This window comes from Magnolia sinica, chromosome 6 (genome assembly GCF_029962835.1).
Source record: "Magnolia sinica isolate HGM2019 chromosome 6, MsV1, whole genome shotgun sequence".
Classification (NCBI taxonomy): Eukaryota; Viridiplantae; Streptophyta; class Magnoliopsida; order Magnoliales; family Magnoliaceae; genus Magnolia; species Magnolia sinica.
The window spans coordinates 65,063,845-65,081,751 of record NC_080578.1 but is presented as its reverse complement, the minus strand read 5'-3'; the positions used below and the strand labels follow the sequence as shown (position 1 = coordinate 65,081,751).

The 17,907-nt window shown below is 39.2% G+C and overlaps 1 long non-coding RNA gene across 4 annotated transcripts in view; it reads right to left on the bottom strand.

Moving 5' to 3' along the window:
- Positions 1–795: 795 nt before the first annotated feature.
- Positions 796–17,907, bottom strand: part of LOC131248817 (uncharacterized) — a 62,478-nt gene continuing 45,366 nt past the window's right edge. The window contains exons 1-4 of one of the 4 annotated variants that reach the window (XR_009172473.1): positions 2,000–2,265; positions 1,643–1,917; positions 904–1,557; positions 796–830 (exon numbers count right to left, since the gene is read on the bottom strand). This is a non-coding gene — a long non-coding RNA (uncharacterized LOC131248817). Of the gene's footprint in view, positions 1,558–1,642; positions 1,918–1,999; positions 2,266–17,907 lie in introns of those variants that run through there. The other 3 variants (XR_009172471.1, XR_009172472.1, XR_009172470.1) reach the window with 3 other exon arrangements.

Genomic DNA, 17,907 nt, shown 5'->3' with positions numbered 1-17,907 from the left:
GCCACAAAAGAGTTTCAGCGGTGAAAAAATTGAATCGTTGCTAAATAGATGCTTTTTAGCGACGAAACTTTTCGTCGCTAAAAAAGCTATACATGACTTTTAGTAGCGAAAATTTTCGCTGCAAAAAATAATTGTTCCACTTGTAGCAACGAAAATTTTCATTGCTAAAAAATCTATAAAAGACTTTTAGCAGCGAACATTTTCGCTGCTAAAAATATTCATTCAACTTTTCGCCACGACACTTTTCGTCGCTAAAAAAATACTGCAAGACTATTAGCAGTGAAACTTTTCACTGTGAAAAATATTCATTCAACTTTTCGCCACGACATATTTTGTCGCTAAAAAAATACTTCAAAACTATTAGCAGCGAAACATTTCGCTACTAAAAATATTCATTCAACTTTTTGCCACGACAGGTTTCGTCGCTAAAAAAATATTGTAAGACTATTAGCAGCGAAACTTTTCACTGCTAAAAATATATTTTCTAGTTTTAGCACGAACAATTTCGCAACGAAATATACTTTGCAAGACTTTTAGCAGCAAAAGTTTTCGCTGCCAAAAATATAATTTTTTGCTTTTAGCGACGAAAATTTTGTCGCTATAAATATTTAGAAAACTATTAGCAACGAAAATTTTCGTAGCTAAAAATAGCTACAAAACTTTTAGCGACGAAAACTTTCGTCGCTATATATATTTCGAAAAGACCTTTAGCGGCGAAAATTTTCGTCGCTAAAAGTCCTTTTTTTAAAAAATGTCCAATACAAAATTTCATACAAAATACCTGATAGACACCCGTTGCAATATATTTCATCATATTCATCCTGATATACCTGTTATATCATCATATTCATATTCACATCCTAATATACACCTGTTATGTATCATATTTTTCCTGATGTACACCTGTTATATCATAATACACCTGTCAAATTTCATCATATTCACATTCAGATCCATCTAACCCAAATTAGTTAATCCATCCAAACATAAACTACAAACAATCTTATACACATCACATTCATTCACGCATAAATACATATAAGTTTAACATTATAAATAAAAAAGAAAAAATCATAAAGATGAAGGCGAAGGTGGTGGGGCATCGGTGGGTAAGCGTGCAGCGAAAGCTTGAAACATCTCCGTCATCCGTCACTCATGCTCCACCCACATCTCTTCCATCTTCCTCTCCTGCTCCTCCCTCTGCCTCGCCAGCTGATCCTCCATCTTCCTCTCCTGTTCCTCCCTCTACCTTGCCAGCTCCTCCATCATCTTCCTCTCCTGCTCCTCCCTCTGCCTGTCCAGCTGATCTCTAATGTCATCGACGACAACCCGTAGCTGCTGAACCTCTTTCTCTGCAGTATCAGCTTGGCGTGCGACGTTGTCACCAACGACGACGGATCGGCTGGAGGCAGCTCTAGCGGGTGCCATGAGCTTGGCACCATGGCCAAGCCCACGCACATATCCAGAACAGGTGCCAAGCACCTGACTCAGGATCTCTGGCTCACTCCACTGAGTACCATCAGGAGTGGGCTAACTGCGTAAGGTGTTCATCTCCTCCTGTAATTAAAACATATGAATTTTCATAATAAATGACATTATTTTATTTTAATGTAATTAAATTTTACAATGTAAGAATTTTTACCCAAATCTCGCTGGCTCTAGGATGTATCCAAGATCCACTCGCCTGCCGACAGTGAGTCCCTTTATAGAAATCTACTGGTCCGGGCTCCTGGCCAGTGACGGAATCTCGTTGCGCAATCGAAAGAAAAATAGAGTTAATATAAATGCATGGAAAGAATATATAAATTACCAGTAATTTCTTACCATGTTGTGACGAAGTCATATAAATGACTTTGAACCAGCTACATGGTTTACTTCTAACTTTCTCCTGTTGTCGGAATTTATTTTGCTCCTCTTCTGAACACATTATACATAATGCATTGCTATTAATTATGAATTTAATTATTACATTAAGATATCATAAATATGTAAATATTACCTGAAAAGAATCAGACGAAAACCTATCGCAGAGTATCCGCCAGTCCTCATGGGTCACGTGAGGTGGTGCGAACTGTACGAGCTCCTCGTGGCTCACGGACCGCTTGTACTGCTGGTATAACTTACCACGGTAAGCCTTGAACCGCTCCTTCATCATGTCGTCGACGGCATAGGAGATGTGCGGAACACTCAAATTCAAGTGAAATTTATCCTGTAGTTTTGTAAATAATAGATTAAGGCAATAAACTTATTAAGAAAATAACTTAGTCATAAATGAACTTTTATAAAATAAATTAGAATTCATAAGTATAGGTTAAGGTTAAGGTTTAGGTTTCGGTTTAGGTTAAGGTTAAGGTTAAGGTTAAGGTTAAGGTTTAGGTTTAGGTTTAGGATAAGGTTTAGGCTAAGGTTATGGTTTAGGTTTAGGTTATAGGTTATAGCTACAGGGAATTGAGAATAGGTTAAGGTTTTAGGTTTATGAAATCGAGTTCGGGTTCGGGTTTAGGTTTGGGTTTTCAAGTTTAGGTTTAGGTTTAGGTTAGGGAGTTGAGATTAGGATTTGGTGTAGGTTTAGGTTTAGGGATTTGAGAATAGGTTAAGGTTTAGGTTTAGGAAATCGGGATCGGGTTCGGGATCAGGTTTAGGCTTGGGTTTTCAAGTTTAGGTTTAGGTTTAGGTTAGGGAGTTGAGATTAGGTGTAGGTTTTGGTTTAAGGATTTGAGAATAAATTCAGGTTTTAGGTTTAGCTTTAGGTTATAGGTTATAAGTGTAGGTTATAGGTTTAGATTTAAGTTAGGTTATAGGTTAAGGTTTAGGGAATTGAGAATAGGTTAAGGTTTAGCTTTAGGAAATCGGGTTCGGGTTCAAGATCGCATTTAGGTTTGGGTTTTCAAGTTTAGGTTTAGGTTTAGGCTACGGAGTTGAGCTTAGGATTTGGTGTAGGTTTAGGTTTAGGGATTTGAGAATAGGTTAAGGTTTCGGTTTAGGAAATCGGGTTCGGGTTTAGGATCGGGTTTAGGCTTGGGTTTTCAAGTTTATTTTTAGGTTTAGGTTAAGGTTAGGGCGTTGAGATTAGGGTTAGGTGTAGGTTTAGGTTTAGGGATTTGAGAATAGGTTAAGGTTTAGGTTTAGGAGATCAGGGTCGGGTTCGGGATCGGGTTTAGGCTTGGGTTTTCACGTTTAGGTTTAGGTTAAGTAGTTGCGATTAGAACTAGGTGTAAGTTTAGGTTTAAGGATTTGAGAATGCATTTAGGTTTTAGGTTTAGGTTTAGGTTTTAGGTTTAGGTTAAGGTTATAGGTTTAGGTTAGGTTAAGGTTTAGGTTATAAGTTATAGGTTTGCTTTAGGAAACTGAGAATATGTTAAGGTTTAGGTTTAGGAAATCAGGTTCGGGTTCGAGATCGGGTTTAGGTTTGGGTTTTCAAGTTTTGGTTTAGGTTTAGGTTAGGGAGTTGAGATTAGGATTAGCTGTAGGTTTAGGTTTAGGGATTTGAGAATACATTTAGGTTTTAGGTTATAGGTTATACTTTTAGGGAATTGAAAATAGGTTAAGGTTTAGGTTTAGGAAATCGGGTTTGGGTTTGGGATCGGGTTTAGGTTTGGGTTTTCAAGTTTAGTTTTAGGTTAAGTAGTTGAGATTAGGATTAGGTGTAGGTTTAGGTTTAGGAATTTGAGAATATATTTAGGTCCTAGGTTTAGGTTTAGGTTTTCGTTTTGGTTTAGGTTATAGGTTATAGGTTTAGTATAAGGTCTAGGTTTAGGTTTAGGTTATAGGTTTTAGGATTCGGGAATAGTTTTAGGTTATAAGTATAGGTTTAGGTTAGGTTATAGGTTTTAGAATTTGATAATGGGTTTGGGTTTAGCTTATAGGTTTTGATTTTCGTTTAGGTTATAGGTTTTGGTTTAGGTTATAGGTTATAGGTTTAGGATAAGGTTTAAGTTATAGGTTTTACAATTTGAGAATGGGTTCGGGTTTAGGTTATAGGTTTTGGTTTTGGTTTAGGTTATAGGTTTTAGGATTTGAGAATGGGTTTGGGTTTAGGTTATAGGTTTTGGTTTTGGTTTAGGTTATAGGTTTTGGGATTTGAGAATGGGTTCGAGTTTAGGTTATAGGTTTTGGTTTTGGTTTAGGTAATAGGTTTTGGTTAAGGTTATAGTTTATAGGTTTAGGTTTAGGTTAAGGTTAGGTTTAGGTTATAGGTTTTGGGATATGGGAATAGTTTTAGGTTATAAGTATAGGCTTAGGTTAGGTTATATGTTAAGGTTTAGGGATAGGTTATAGGTTTTGGGAATTGAGAATGGGTTCCGGTTTTGGTTATAGATTTTGGTTTTGGTTTAGGTTTAGGTTATAGGTTATAGGTTTAGGATAAGGTTTAGGTTTAGGTTTAGGTTATAGGTTTTGGGATTTGGGAATAGTTTTAGGTTATAAGTATAGGTTTAGGTTAGGTTATAGGTTTTGGGATTTGATAATGGGTTCGGGTTTAGGTTATAGGTTTGGGTTTTGGTTTAGGTTATTGGTTATAGGTTTAGGATAAGGTTTAGGTTATAGGTTTTGGGATTTGGGAATAGTTTTAGGTTATAAGTATAGGTTTATGTTAGGTTATAGGTTTTGGTATTTGATAATGGTTTCCGGTTTAGGTTATAGGTTTTGGTTTTGGTTTTGGTTATAGGTTTTGGTTTAGGTTATAGGTTATAGGTTTAGGATAAGGTTTACACTATAGGTTTTACGATTTGAGAATGGGTTCGGGTTTAGGTTATAGGTTTTGGTTTTGGTTTAGGTTCTAGGTTCTGGGATTTGAGAATGGGTTCAACTTTAGGTTATAGGTTTTGGTTTTGGTTTAGGTTATAGGTTTTGGCATTTGAGAATGGGTTCGAGTTTAGGTTATAGGTTTTGGTTTTGGTTTAGGTAATAGGTTTTGGTTAAGGTTATAGTTTATAGGTTTAGGTTTAGGTTAAGGTTAGGCTTAGGTTATAGGTTTTGGGATTTGGGAATAGTTTTAGGTTATAAGTATAGGCTTAGGTTAGGTTATATGTTAAGGTTTAGGGATAGGTTATAGGTTTTGGGAATTGAGAATGGGTTCGGGTTTAGGTTATAGGTTTTGGTTTTGGTTTTGGTTTAGGTTATAGGTTTTGGTTTAGGTTATAAGTTATAGGTTTAGGTTTAGGTTTAGGTTATAGGTTTTGGGATTTGGGAATAGTTTTAGGTTATAAGTATAGGTTTAGGTGTAACGCCTTGAAATTCGGGGGTCGAGCATAACTCAGCTCCCGAGTTCCAAAACATCACTTTTGCAACATATTCAATGATGGATGTATGTTGTCTATATTAGTGCATAAAACATGGAATAGATTAAGCCAAATAGCAAATATAATTTAGGGATAAGTGGAGAAAGCAAGCGAAAGACTTATAGAAATATATGTGTACAAGTGCAAATCCCTGAAGTACATATACATACCAGGTCATAATGAAAGTGTTATTATCAAAATTACAAGTATCAAGTTAAATCATTTAATTCCCAAAAATAATCCCAGAATCCCGCGCATCAGAACAAGGCTCGCTAGAACCCATCTAAAAACTGCATATAAGAGAAAGCAGCCTCATCATCATCCATCTCCCGCTCTGCCTCAGAAGTCGCATCAACATCTGCAACATCAGAACCTAAGACAGAGTCTGGTGGGTGTTTAACACCGCCCCAGAACGTGGGAGTGAGTGATCAACTCAGTGGAACAATAAGGCACTGGTTAACATGTTATCAGTTCAATCAAGCAGTAATGATAAAGCAGAACAATTAAACAAGTCCTAAGTACTCTTGTTAATGTAAGGATGTATGCAAAATGATGCGTGCCCTCACGCGTACACCCTCAGCGTCTTCATCTTACGTTACGCATGACACCACCTCAAAGTGTGCCACATCTACAAAGCACATGCAAATGCGGTGCATGAATATGATTACCAAGTTGTTATTAGTCCTTTTCATACAGCAGGATTGGGAAGCTAAGATACCTTCCTCATATCACCATCCAAACAGTGATCCATTCTAGGGTCGTCAGTCCTAGACATCTCATACGATCATATAGTTCCAGGTCACAGCAAAGGGCTCATCACCAATCAATGCATGCCTATCATACCTTCGTTACTACACTAAGGCTCGTCACCTCAATGTGGTATCCAGGTATGCTCGAGGTCACTACAAAGGGCTCATCACCAATCAATGTAGGCCGACAGCATGAATATAGTGTCCCATACCACCATAATCGGCTCACGAGTTTAGTTGCTCACTGATCACTACGGGGAGGCTCGTCACCCCAGCATAGGCCGACAGCTCGACCACGGTGTCCCATACCACCATGTCCGGCTCATGAGTCTTTGCAGATCAAGGTACCAAGGTTAATAGGGTTTCATTGGTAAGTTCGGTACCCTAAATTCAAGCAGTAGCGTCCATACATGGTGAACATACATCGGATAATCAGGTTACTTACGAACTCGACTAGCACGAGCGCACGTTGAATTGAACGACATAGAATGCGCAAGCACTCCGCGTGGCCAAACCACTGCCGACAACTCTAATACGACTCGGGTTCATCTAATCACGTCCTTTGTGGCGAAAGCAATCTCAGCCACAACCTTAAGGCAGATTACCGATTTCGTGAACTATTCATAGTCCCAAACACATTACCCTACAAAAGATATTCGTATTAAATGTAGAACAGTAATGGAACAACAACTTCAATCATGTGGTACGCAAGTATTTGAAGAATATCAACTTAACATAAATGTAAGCATAAGTAATACTTGAAATTAAATAACAAGGAATGTAACTTACATGAATGAAATCATACGCATCAATAGGAGTGTTGAGAATCACTTCTCAACGCCCGCAAATAGTGTAATAAGTTACACTTTAGATCATTCAGACATTTCTACAAACATTTAGAATACATTATACAAAACACATGACGTATGTTGAAATACAAGCATTTGGACAATTCCTTTTACCAAGGAGTTGTCCCACATACATCCAGCATGCATACATGACAAATAATCATGGCAAACACAAGTGCATATTTTATACACATACGGTACTTTATACATACACGTAGAATACACAAATCTCAATATAACACATGCATATCAGGAACGCAACTTAAACACAACATTTGGTATGTGAAGTCTCATCCATAACAACAATAAATCATTATCTGGCATTGAAAGCCTTGAAAACCATAACCTATACACTTAAAGTCCGTACTTTGAGCCAGAAAAGAACACCGAACTGATTTCAGACGAGTTGTCTTCGTCAACGGCGATAGAATACCCTAAAGTAAGAATAGAAATGAGATACAACAACACCAAGACTATTCTAAGCTCTAACACATATTAGGGTTAGGTTAACTTACCCAAAGATGAACTCAGAATCATCAGAATAACGATTCAAAGTGAAGGTTCAAGGATGTAGAAGAACAGGAAAGAATCTAAGATGATTCACCAACTTCTCTCTCACTTTCTCTCTCTTTTCTACTCTCTTTCCAAGCTAGGGTTAGAGAAAATTCGTATGGAAAAGAGAGCTAGGGTTTAAGGACTATAAATAGGCCTCAAATTGATGAAAATAACCCCAGGGACAAGGTATACTTAGGTTATAACCAAAGCAAGCCTCCCTCGATCCAATGAAGCACTTCCGGTGGGCCTATAACCACGAAAGGTCGGACTTAAGCTCACTGACCATGGATCTAGGTCAAGCTGATTTTTCGTACGGACCGGCTCTTCAGATCAGCCGTGGCAGACCACACTCAATTCAACGGTCACAGAATCTCGATCAGGTCCACAAGCACAAGGATATGCCTGGGTCACCTTCCCTGATCAGAGGGTGAAATTGAGTCAGAATCCAACGGTCAGATAGCTTAAAATCATCGCGCAAGCGACACGACTCAGATTTCATAAAATCTTAATAAATTTCCAACTGTTCTCACACTCTTCACTCCGAACTCAATCAAATTGACCCAGAACATCTTCTGGACTTGATTTTCAAGGTGATGGTCAAGCCCAACATAGTGACCACAACAGCCTAAGATCATCACTATCGGACTTTCGACGCACGGTCCAGGTCCGATCCAGAACTTCCAAAAATTTCCTAGAACAACTGGATTTAGCGATGGATCCCAGATTTCAGAGTAACATAGCGCTAACTAATCTACAAGTTTTGAGTCATACAGATCCAATTTAAAGTGATTGATGCGAATTTCACAATCAATCGAGTATAGTGCTAATTACCCCAAAAATAACTACTTAAGGAAAGATAAGCACAAAATTTTCCAGGGTCATTACAATCTACCCCCCTTAAAGAAAATTTCGTCTCCGAAATTCATACCTTCTCATAATCTTCAAGGATCTGAGGGTAGCTCTTCCTGACCTCAGCTTCAGATTCCCAAGTAGCCTCTTCCACACCATGATGCGTCCATAGCACCTTCACAAGAGGGATAACCTTGATATGCAATACCTGCTCTTTCCTATCTAGAATACGCGTCGGTCGCAGTATATAAGTGGCATCCTCACTCAACTGCAGTTGCTCCCAACTGATAATATGCGAAGGATCAGGAACGTACTTCTTCAGCATAGAAACATGAAATACGTTATGCACGCCTGCAAGAGGTGTGGGCAAAGCAAGGTGGTATGCTACCGCTCCCACTCAATCTAGAACTTGAAATGGACCCATAAATCTCAGCGTCAGCTTCCCCTTCTTACCGAACCACAGAACTCCCTTTATAGGAGAGACCTTCAGAAACACATGGTCTCCATCCTCAAACTCAAGCGGTCGACGCCTCGTATCAGCTTTTCTGCCTACTCTACACTGTTAAAAGTCGACGTCGAATGATGTCAACTTTCTCTGAAGTCACCTGCACCAACTCTGGGCCAAGCAAACTACGCTCGCTAACTTCTGCCCAGCAATGTGGTGCTCTACACGGGCGACCATACAACGCCTCATAGGGAGCGATGCCGATACTCGCCTGAAAACTATTATTATACGCGAACTCTGCATACTGAAGACAATCATCCCAACTGCCTTTGAAATCCAAGACACAAGCTCGCAACATATCTTCCAGGACCTGATTCACGCGCTCCGTCTGCCCATCTGTTTGCGGATGAAACACGGTGCTGAACTTCAGTTTCACACCCATCGCTTCCTGGATACGAGTCCAGAAGATAGAAGTGAAACGTGTGTCTCTATCAGACACAATCTCCAGGGAAACTCCATGCAGACGTACTATCTCCTTGATATACAACCTAGCCAACTCGTCTGCAGAGTTAGTGACTCTGATCGGTAAGAAATGCACCGACTTCGTCAGTCGGTTGACGATCACCCAAATAGAGGCATATCCCTTCCCCATTCTTGGCAACCCAGAAATAAAATCCATAGAGATGAAGTCCCACTTCCATTCAGCTATGGGCATGGGCTGCAGCAACCCAGGAGGTCGGCGATGCTCTGCCTTAACCTGCTGGCACGTGAGACAACGAGAAACAAATTCAGCAATCTGAACCTTCATATTATCCCACTAATAAGACCTTCTCGTATCCTGATACATCTTCGTACTACCTGGATGCATCGCAAGCTTAGAACTATGGGCTAACTCGAGAACCTCCCGTCTCAAGTCAGGGATGTCAGGAACACATAACCGGCCACGAAATCGTAGGCCCCCATCAGAACTAACACTCCAGTCGAAGTTCTGATTTGTACCAACCCGCTTCCTCATCTTCACCAAAAGCTCATCATCTGCCTGAGCTGCAACGATCCACTAATCGATAAGGGGCTGTACACGAATGTATGCAATAACCTCATACGGCTCAACCACCGTAAGCTTCTGCTCAAAATCTCGCACGAACTCCAACATATCCCACTCTGCTATCATCAACAGAGCCGCAAACTCAATAGCCTTCTTGCGACTCAACGCATCTGCCACAAGATTTGCCTTACCCGGATGGTAAGAAACATCAAACTTAAAGTCCTTCAATGTTTTCATCCATCTGCGCTGCCTCATATTCAAGTTACGCTGCGTGAAAATGTACTTAAGGCTCTTGTGGTTGCAAAAGAGCTCGAACTCCTCACCATAGAGGTAATGTCTCCAAAGCTTTAGTGCGAAAATGACAACTGCTAACTCCAGGTCGTGCGTAGGGTAATTCTCTTCGTGTTTCCTCAACTGACGCGAAGCATAAGCAATCACCCTGCCCTTCTGCATAAGGACACAACCCAGGCCAATGCGAGAGGCGTCAGTATATATAATATACTTAACCCCTTGCTCTGGCAATACTATCACAGGGGCGAACGTCAACTTGTCCTTCAGCTCCTGAAAAGCTAACTCCGCCTTCTCATTCCAAGCAAACTTCAAATCCTTCCGTGTCAACTGCGACAACGGTCTGGCAATCTTCGAGTAGTCTTGAATGAAGCGTCGATAGTAGCCTGCAAGACCCAGAAAATTCCTTACCTCAGTAACTGAACCAGGATGCTTCCAGTCCTGCACTGCAGCTACCTTGGCAAGATCGACGGCTATCCCTTCCTTGGACATCATATGTCCCAAGAACTTGACTTCCTCTTTCTGGAATTCACACTTCTTGAACTGTGCAAAAAGCTGATTCTTCCTAAGAGTATCCAAAACTGCTCTTAAGTGCTCCTCGTGTTCTTCCCGGCTCGCCGAATATATCAAGATGTCATCGATAAAGACAATGACGAATCGGAACAGGAATGGCTGAAACACCCTGTTCATCAGATCCATGAACACGGCCGGTGCATTCGTAAGACCGAACGACGTCACAAGGAACTCATAATGACCAAAGCTAGTCCTAAAAGCTGTCTTCTGCAAGTCCCCATCCTTGACGTGCAACTGATGATACCCTGACTGCAGATCAACCTTCGAAAAGTACCGTGCCCCTTCAATTGATCAAACAGATCATCAATCCTGGGCAAAGGGTACTTATTCTTCACAGTTACCAGATTCAGCCTGCGATAATCAATACATAACCGCAAAGAACCATCCTTCTTCTTCACAAACAAAACAGGTGCTCCCCAAGGAGACACACTAGGCCGAATAAAACCCAAATCCAGCAAACCATCTATCTGCTTCCTCAAATCCTCCATTTCACTTGGAGGCATACGATAGGTGGGTAAAGAAATGGGCGCCACACCAGGCATGAGGTCGATAGCAAAATCAATCTCACGCTGAGGAGGTAATCTAGGAATCGACTCAAACACATCTTCAAACTCCCGAACTACCGGCGTACTAACCAACGCCGATTCAGCCATACTCTCCAACAGAGAAGAATAATAATCAATACGAAGAGGGTAACTGACCTGAACTGGGAAAGTAACAGTCTCGCCCTCAGGTCCATGGATCGTCACTGATCTGGCTTCACAATCAATCTCAGCTCGCATCCTCATGAGCCAATTCATACCCATAATAACATCGTAATGATAAAGCGGTGCAACTAAGAAATCAACACGGATCGATCCAGTTCCCAGATCGACCAAATAATCCATACAACACTTGCCCAAAGCAGAGGAAATTCCCATAGCGGTAGTAAGCGTCACTCCTTGCATAGGAACAGATCTCAAACCCAAACGCCTAACTGCCGCATAAGATATAAGAGAAGTAGTGGACCCTGTATCCACTAACACAGAAACAGGAATACCTTCAATGTGCGCTGTCACCTCGAAGGACCTCGGCACTAAGTCAGACATAGGCGCTTCAGCTGAAAGCACATGAACTCGAGCCTGCTGCTGACGATTCGACAGAGGGACCATGGGCCGCTGAGGTGGCCTGAAGTTAGGAACTGCAGGTCTGAAGGATGGATGAGTTGGCGCTGATCGAAGAGGTGGAGGAGAGATAACCTGAGGCATCGGACGACTAATCCTCTGCGGTGGAGTAAAACCACTGGCCCGCATACGAGAGAAGCAAAAACGGTCCAAATGCCCTGTCTTTCCACAATAAGAACAGCGAACATCAGCTCTCATCTGCTGAGCGGGCAGCGCTGAACGCCTAGGAGGAGAATCTGCTCGCGGCCTCTTGCCGAGAAAAGGTGCACCTTGGAAATTCGGTCGTGGCCTAGGAACCATCGGTGCTCGCATGTAGGATGACCTATCCCCGTCCTACTCTGCTCGCAAGGACATGCTCACCAACTCCGCATAAGAAGAAATGCTAGCACAGCAAATCTTCGATCGGATCTCAGGTCTCAATCCCTCAGAGAAACGCCGCATCCTCATCGGCTGATCGCCGAGGATCAAAGGAACATACCGACCCAGCTCTACTCTGAACTCAATCAAATCGACCCAGAACATCTTCTGGACTTGATTTTCAAGGTGATGGTCAAGCCCAACATGGTGACCGTAACAGCCTAAGATCATTGCTATCGGACTTTCGACGCGCGGTCCAGGTCCGATCCAGAACTTCCAAAATTTTCTCAGAACAACTGGATTTAGCGATGGATCCCAGATTTCAGAGTAACATAGCGCTAACTAATCTACAAGTTTTGAGTCATACAGATCCAATTTAAAGTGATTGATGCGAATTTCACAAGCAATCGAGTATAGCGCTAATTACCCGAAAAACAACTACTTAGGAAAAGATAAGCACAAAATTTTCCAGGGTCATTACATTAGGTTAGGTTATAGGTTTTGAGATTTGATAATGGGTTCCGGTTTAGGTTATAGGTTTTGGTTTTGGTTTTGGTTATAGGTTTTGGTTTAGGTCATAGGTTATAGGTTTAGGATAAGGTTTAGGTTATAGGTTTTACAATTTGAGAATGGGTTCGGGTTTAGGTTATAAGTTTTGATTTTGGTTTAGGTTATAGGTTTTGGGATTTGAGAATGGGTTCGGGTTTAGGTTATAGGTTTTGGTTTTGGTTTAGGTTATAGGTTTTGGGATTTGAGAATGGGTTCAAGTTTGGGTTATACGTTTTGGTCTTGGTTTTGGTAATAGCTTTTGGTTAAGCTTATAGTTTATAGGTTTAGGTTTAGGTTATGGTTAGGTTTAGGTTATAGGTTTTGGGATTTGGGAATAGTTTTAGGTTATAAGTATAGGCTTAGGTTAGGTTATATGTTAAGGTTTAGGGATTTGAGAATGGGTTCGGTTTTAGGTTTTAGGTTTTGGATTTGGTTTAGGTTTAGGTTATAGGTTTTGGTTTAGGTTATAGGTTATAGGTTTTGGATAAGGTTTAGGTTTAGGTTTAGGTTATAGGTTTTGGGATTTGGGAATAGTTTTAGGTTATAAGTATAGGTTTAGGTTAGGATATAGGTTTCGGGATTTGATAATGGGTTCGGGTTTAGGTTTTAGGTTTTGGTTTTGGTTTAGATTATAGGTTTTGGTTTAGGTTATAGGTTATAGGTTTCGGATAAGGTTTAGGTTTAGGTTTTGGTTATAGGTTTTGGGATTTGAGAATGGGTTCGAGTTTAGGTTATAGGTTTTGGTTTTGGTTTTGGTTAAGGTTATAGGTTATAGGTTTAAGTTTAGGTTTAGGTTCGGTTTAGGTTAAGGTTTGGTTTAGCTTATAGGTTTTGGGATATGGGAATAGTTTTAGGTTATAAATATAGGCTTAGGTTAGGCTATATGTTAAGGTTTAGGGATAGGTTATATGTTTTGGGATTTGGGAATGGGTTCGGGTTAAGGTTGTTGTTTTTAGTTTTGGTTTAGGTTAGAGGTTATAGGTTTAGGATAAGGTTTAGGTTTAGGTTTAGGTTATAGGTTTTGGGATTTGGGAATAGTTTTAGGTTATAAGTATAGGTTTAGGTTAGGTTATAGGTTTTGGGATTTGATAATGGGTTCGGGTTTAGGTTATAGGTTTTGGTTTAGGTTATAGGTTATAGGTTTAGGATAAGGTTTAGGTTTAGGTTTAGGTTATAGGTTTTGGGATTTGAGAATGGGTTCGAGTTTAGGTTATAGGTTTTGGTTTTGGTTTATGTTATAGGTTTTGGTTAAGGTTCTAGGTTATAGGTTTAGGTTTAGGTTAAGGTTAGGTTTAGGTTATATGTTTTGGGAGTTAAGAATAGTTTTAGGTTATAAGTATAGGCTTAGGTTAGGTTATAGGTTACGGTTTAGGGATAGATTATAGGTTTTGGGATTTGAGAATGAGTTCGAGTTTAGGTTATAGGTTTTGGTTTTGGTTTCGGTTATAGGTTTTGGTTTAGGTTATAGGTAATAGGTTTAGGATAAGGTTTCGGTTTAGGTTTAGGTTATAGGTTTTGGCATTTGAGAATGGGTTCAGGTTTATGTTTTTGGTTTTGGTTTTGGTTTAGGTTATAGGTTTTGGTTAAGGTTATTGGTTATAGGTTTTGGTTTTGGTTATGGTTAGGTTTAGGTTATAGGTTTTGGGATTTTGGAATAGTTTTAGGTTATAAGTATAGGCTTAGGTTAGGTTATAGGTTAAGGTTTAGGGATAGGTTATAGGTTTTGGGATTTGAGAATGGGTTCGGGTTTGGGTTATTGGTTTTGGTTTTGGTTTAGGTTATAGGTTTTGGTTTAGGTTATAGGTTATAGGTTTAGGTTTAGGTTATAGGTTTTGGGATTTGAGAATGGGTTCGGGGTTAGGTTATAGGTTTTAGATTTGGTTTAGGTTATAGGTTTTGGGATTTGAGAATGGGTTCGGGTTTAGGTTATAGGTTTGGTTTTGGTTTAGGTTATAGGTTTTTGGATTTGGGAATGGGTTCGGGTTTAGGTTAAAGGTTTTGGTTTTGGTTTAGGTTATGGGTTTTGGTTTTGGTTAAAGGTTATAGGTTTAGGATAAGGTTTCGGTTTAGGTTTAGGTTATAGGTTTTGGCATTCGAGAATGGGTTCAGGTTTAGGTTTTAAGTTTTGGTTTTGGTTTAGGTTATAGGTTTTGGTTAAGGTTATTGGTAATAGGTTTAGGTTTTGGTTATGGTTAGGTTTAGGTTATAGGTTTTGGGATTTTGGAATAGTTTTTGGTTATAAGTATAGGCTTAGGTTAGGTTATAGGTTAAGGTTTAGGGATAGGTTATAGGTTTTGGGATTTGAGAATGAGTTCGAGTTTAGGTTATTGGTTTTGGTTTTGGTTTAGGTTATAGGTTTTGGTTTAGGTTATAGGTTATAGGTTTAGGATAAGGTTTTGGTTTAAGTTTAGGTTATAGGTTTTGAAAAGGCCTAGCTATATGTCCTAGAAGGGGGGTGAATAGGATAATGCCAAATAAAACTTATAACAGCGGAATTAAAAAGAATATGATAGCCAAAATAAATCACAATGCAAGAAAGTAAAATAACCTCAAAATTCAAATCTTAAGAGGTTGATACAAATGTTGTTCTAAGGACAACCTTACACCAAAAACCAGAGTTTATGGTAGGACAACCTTATTTCTAGAAAGATCTTTGTATCAAATCTCAAACCGAAGAGGAATACAGAAATAAATACAAACTGAATTAAAATAAATTATAATCACAAATGTATTGTTCTAGGGACAGCCATACACGCAACCTTGCTGGAACAACTTTTAAAGAAATTGAATATCAAGCTGATAAAGGAATAGTAGAAAATAAATTCTAAACTATTACAAAATTCTCACAATGCTTGAATTAAATGATTACAACATTCACCACCATACATACATCCCACAAAAGAATAATTAAAGATCAGAAGTATAAATCATTCAACCACAACACAAGGGATTACAGTGGTTCGCCTATGTGTTCACCAACTGTTAAACAACAGCCACACAGAATGCTACTCCACTCCTAATATCCTCACACAGGGGATATTAGCGTTCACTAACAAAATAGGTTTTCCCAGGTTCACCCAAAACCTTTACAATTGTGTCTTTGTCTGTGGGCTTACACAATTAAAAAACCCCACACAAGTTTTCCTAGCTCTCCTCGGATAACCAATACAACAAGATTTTTCGGCAAATCTTGAAAGAAACCAAAAGCAGAAGGAATTTACAATTAAATGTAAAATACCTTTTCTTCTTCGTTGTAGCCCGGTAGAACTAAGTCGAGTAGATGATTGAATGTCCAAGTTCAATGTCCAGTACTTAATTACAATGGTTCTAATTCTAATAGATTTTAAATTAAACCAAATAGGGCTTGCCTTAATTGATTTTGATTCCAAAGAAAGGGAATAACAATTCCTCTTATCAAATTAGATTGGAATAGCAGAAACAAAATCAATTAAATAAAGCTAAGGAAAGAGAATATTAAATAAGCACACTTAGCTTAGATGGAGCATAGAATTATCTCTCAGAAGTTCGACGAAGATTAGCTTGAATGGATTAATTAATTCGATGATTTCTTCTGAGATTCGTGCACTATTTATAGGTGAGCAGATCGCGTCTTCGACTGGTCTAGGGAGCTCTTCGACTAGTCGAAGCAATAACAGATATTTGAAAAATCAGGCGCAATAAGCTTTGACCGTTCTACGACTGGTCAAAGGTCTCCTTCAACTGGTCGTAGGTCACCTTCGACTGGTCGAAGAACCTGAAAAACATCGCTGGATTTTGAGTCGAAGATTTTCGATTGGTCGAAGATGCAGTCGACACTGTTCCTTCGACTGGTCGAACAGATTCCTGGACTAGTCGAAGCCTAACAGATTTTATCCGAAATTTATAACAAACTCACGACTGATTGAGGAATTTCTTAGACTGGTCGAAGCAACACTAGGACTAGTCGAAGAAGGCCTAGGACTAGTCGAAGAACAGACCAAACTTCTGTAAAATAAACATTCGATTTATGTATCCAAAGTGACCTACTTCTAAGGTCAACCTAAGGTCAGTCAAACCTCAACCATGAAGTAAGGACATTGAAACATTAGGAACTAGTGACCTTGAAGTATGAGCCTTGAAGTCTTGATTAAGTTCAATCTTAAAATCTTGATGTAGCTCAATCTTGAAAGTGTCTTGAGTTCTTTACAAACTGCTTTGTACTCTTCTTGAAGTCTTGCAGCTTGAGTCTTGTCTTGTGAGCAGTTCTTGCATTCAAGATTGATCCTTGTACTTGTGAGCTTTGCTTGTTGTGAGCTTAGCTTGTTTATGAATGTTGATCCTTGAGAGAGCTTCACTTATGCAAGTTATATATAACAGTGATTTTGGCACCACAAATTTGACAACAGACATGGATATAAACTATAGCACTTACAGGTTTTGGCATTTGAGAATGGGTTCTGGTTTAGGTTTTAGGTTTTGGTTTTGGTTTAGGTTATAGGTTTTGGTTAAGGTTATTGGTTATAGGTTTAGGTTTTGGTTATGGTTAGGTTTAGGTTATAGGTTTTGGGATTTGGGAATAGTTTTATGAAATAAGTATAGGTTTAGGTTAGGTTTTACATTTTACGATTTGATAATGGGTTTGGGTTTTGGTTATAGGTTTTGGGATTTGAGAATCGGTTCGGGTTTAGGTTATAGGTTTTGGTTTTGGTTTAGGTTATAGCTTTTGGTTAAGGTTATAATTTATAGGTTTACGTTTAGGTTAAGGTTAGGTTTAAGTTATAGGTTTTGGGATTTGGGAATAGTTTTAGGTTATAAGTATAGGTTTAGGTTAGGATATAAGTTAAGGTTTAGGCATAGGTTATAGGTTTTGGGATTTGAGAATGGTTTCGGGTTTAGGTTATAGGTTTTGGTTTTGATTTAGGTTATAGGTTTTAGTTTAGGTTTTAGGTTATAGGTTTAGGTTTAGGTTATAGGTTTTGGGATTTGAGAATGGGTTCGGGTTTAGGTTATAGGTTTTGGATTTGGTTTAGGTTATAGGTTTTAGGATTTGAGAATGGGTTCGGGTTTAGGTTATAGATTATGGTTTTGGAATAGGTTATAGGTTTTGGGATTTGAGAATGGGTTCGGGTTTAGGTTATAGGTTTTGGTTTTGGTTTACGTTATAGGTTTTGGTTAAGGTTATAATTTATAGGTTTAGGTTTAGGTTAAGGTTAGGTTTAGGTTATAGG